At 38.4% G+C, this 3,810-nt stretch overlaps 1 pseudogene across 1 annotated transcript; it reads right to left on the minus strand.

Annotated features, from left to right (window-relative positions):
• Positions 1-654: 654 nt before the first annotated feature.
• Positions 655-1,604, minus strand: LOC308565139 (olfactory receptor 52H1-like; annotated as a pseudogene). Its single transcript has one exon. The product of its transcript is annotated as an olfactory receptor 52H1-like (transcript).
• Positions 1,605-3,810: the final 2,206 nt, after the last annotated feature.

Consider the following 3,810-nt stretch of genomic DNA (forward strand, 5'->3'; position numbering starts at 1 on the left):
TTTTGATGGTAGAAAATTAGGATACTTCCATCTGATGCCTATCATTTTCTTGGGACTTATAAAATCCTTTCCTCTATCCCTCTAATTCTACCAATGATTTTGTCCAAGAGAAATGAAGTCTTGAAATTTATAAGTGTTGCATCCATTATTGTAGGGCTTTCTGCTAATGATTTACATAAGAAATTCTATTGTCTTGTCATTGTGTATTTTTTAATTTTATTTTTCAATTACAGTAGACATTCAACATTATTTTATATTATTTTCAGGTGTATAACATAGTTGTTAGACAATTATATAATTTACAAAGTGATCTCCCCTATAATTCTAGTAACCATCTGACATCATGCATAGTTATTACAATATTATTGACTGTATTCCTTATGCTGTACTTTGCATCATTATGACAATTTTACTTCTTAATCTTTTAATCTTTTTTACCAAGTCCCCAATTCCTCTCTCATCAGGCAACCATCAGTTTGTTCTCTGTATCTACAGTTTGTTTCTGTTTTGTTTATTTATTTTGTTTTTTAGATTCCACATATAAGTGAAATTGTATGATATTTATTTTTCTCTGTCTGACTTAAATAAATTATATTAAATCACCATAATTACTTGACTTTCCACAATCTCATTTTCCATGTCTTCATCCCCAGGTCACTGCATCCATTTAGGAAAGAGTAGAAGTACAACTTTGCCCCTGATCTGCTTTGTTTTTACATCATAAATGATGGGATTGAGTGCAGGGGGCATTGCCACATAGAGGTTAGCAAACGTGATGTGAAAGGTTTGAGAGATATTGTGGCCGAAGCGATGTGTAAGGGCAGAGAACATGATCGGTGTGTAGAACATGAGAATTACAATGACATGAGACCCACAGGTGCTGAGGGCTTTCTGGCGGGCATCTCTGGATGGAAGGTGGAAAACAGCATGAAGAATGAGAGTGTAGGAAATACCAATGAGGACCAGGTCTGAGATGATAGTCATTAGAAGCACAGCAAAGCCATACCAGATATTGACGGCGATACTAGCACAGGAGAGCTGGGCCACCCCTATGTGCTCACAATAGGTGTGAGGGATGATATGTACTGCAGAAGGGCAAATGCTTCACCAGGAAAACAACAGGTAAAATGACTATAAAGCTCCTACCAACAATGCCCACCATGATCTTAACAATTGTTATAGCTGTCAAGACACTGCTGTATCTCAAGGGGGAGCAAATGGCCATGCAGGGATCAAATGCCATACCCAATAAGATGGCTGAGTCCAGAAAAAAAGCTGAAGTGGAGAAAGAACATCTGGGTGAGGCAACCAGGAAATGTGATTTTCTGAGTTTTCAACCATAATATGCCAAGCATTTTGGGGACACATGTGGTGCATAATATGAGGTCTGTAAAGGCCAACACTGAGAGGAAGAAGAACATGGGTTCATGGAGGCTGCGGTCCATAGTGATGAGGTAGAGAAGTATGCCATTACCTGCAAAGGCCACAAGGTAAATGGTACAGAAGGGAATTCCAATCCAGATGTGAAACTGCTCCAGCCCTGGGATCTCCAACAAAATGAAGGAGTCTGGATTAAAAGTCGTCAAATTCAATGTGGTCATCATGTTGATTGTCATTCCCTGAGGACAAAATATGACATTTAGTTCTGGGGACTGAGTGTTCGTGAATTCCTTTTTAAGTCTTTTCCACTGCTAGGATCCCTCCCTTCCTACCACCTAAAAAACACTAGCAAAAAAGTGCAATCTACCTCTTCTCACAACCTCTACATCATTTACCAAAAGCTACCAAGAAACTTCAATTATTCCCCATGTATAGACATCACCTTACCATAACTGTATATCGTTACTCTATTGGAACCATGTCCCAACAGATCTATGACCTAGGAGCATATTGGTCCTTTTTTTTCAATTAAAATTCCAAGATTGTCTTTCTCTCACCAAGTAACTCAGTCTAAGATTTCTCAAGGATGTAAGTATTAAATATCCTACCAGACACAGGTCTCAAGAATATTTTACTGAGATATCCATCCATTTAAAGAGATAACAGGGGCCATGTGTGAATTAGCAAATCTGCACGTATGAATGCCAATGTATCACTAGGACTCTGGTGAGACAATCTACTGTTGCCCAGAGTTTACTCCAACCTCTTCAATAACTGGAAGACAATCTCTATCTAAATATCCTTATTTCAACTCATCTATAGTGCTCCAAGGCTCCTTACCTCTTCCACCCACCAACTTCCTGGTCATCTTCGTCACTATGTCATCACATTGTTCTTTCACTGCTGGAATATACTGTTCTGAGAGTTGCTGGTGACCCCTCTTCCTCCTTCAGTCCCTATCTCTTACCTGCCAGCTCTTACGATTCTTTTACGAAATCCCTGTTTGATCTGCCTACTTCCTTTTCTCTCTACTTCCTCATCTACTCAAGTCATCTTAATCAGTAATTGGAACCACAAAATAAAAATTTTAGTTCTGCCCTGGCTGATGAGGCTCAGTTGTTTGAGTGTCATCCCATGCGCCAAGAGGTCGTGAGTTCAATTCCTGGTCAGGGTACATGCCCCTGTTGCAGGCTCCATCCCAACCAGGGGGTGTGCAGGAGGCAGCCGATCAATGTTTCTCTCTCTCTTTCCCTTCCTCTCTAAAATCAATAAAAATATAGTTTTTTTTTAAAAAGAGAATGTTAGTTATTTCAATATATTGCAAACCCTTCTCACGCTGCCATATTGATCTCTTTAAAATATGAAATTATCAAGACACAATGTTGTTTGAAAGCATGTAATTGTACCCATTATGCCAACAATTATTATTTCCTGTTTTGCAGTCAATATTTTCCCTATACAGAGCGGTTCTACCTATGTAAATGTGTCTCACATTCGCCCCTAAATGTATTTATAGAGGACTCCCCATATTTCTCCATCATTCCTACACCTCATAGTTTGTACTACTGCCTTTTCCACAGAAGCAGTCTTGTCTTTTTTCAATGTCTAAATTCTACTTGTTGCTTCCAGAAAACCTTCTCGAGTTTTGCTAAGCCATGCCTCTATTGCCTTGCTAGTGCAGTCACAGTTCTTAATCATTTTACCAAACTATCAGATGGTTGTATTAAGCTTTGCACTATTTTTTACTTATTCCCTTGAATTCTCTTTCCTAGATATGTGGCCAATCCTGTGTTAATGATTACAAACACTTCTTGACAATCCAATTCCTGCCTCTATGTGTTTCTTCCAGAGAGGAAGACAAGATTTCATATAGAATAACCATTAATACAATCTCAACAGAAATGATATATTTCGTCAGTCGCTGTTTACTTATGTTTTTATGGTTTGCACATAAATCCTTCCACTGTGTCCCATTTGAATCATACAAAATTTACATATATATTTCCTTGGCTTATTGACTCTTCCTCCATCTTCAAAGGTAAAAACAGTAGATTTAATCTTTCTCACATCTCACATCTCATTCTGACCTCTAAACTTTTTAGAAAATGTGACTTCATATCTCTCTGACTCTGAACTTCTCTATCTCCCCCTTCTGCCTTTAAAGACCATTGTGATTACATTTGAATCACCCAGATAATTCAGTATAATCCCCCTATTTTAAAGTCAGCTGATTATAAACTATAAATCTTCTTTGACATATAAATAACATGCATGGGTTCCAGGGATTAGGTTGTACATACCTTTGAGGGGCCATTCATTAGTCTGCCTACCACCAGGTCCTTTAACACTGCCTGATTTTTCTCACTCTGCCTCCCCAAGATTCTTCCCACCATCACTGTTACCACATTCAGATAACACTCACCAGCAACT

This window comes from Miniopterus schreibersii (genome assembly GCF_964146895.1).
Source record: "Miniopterus schreibersii genome assembly, chromosome: 12".
NCBI lineage: Eukaryota > Metazoa > Chordata > Mammalia > Chiroptera > Miniopteridae > Miniopterus > Miniopterus schreibersii.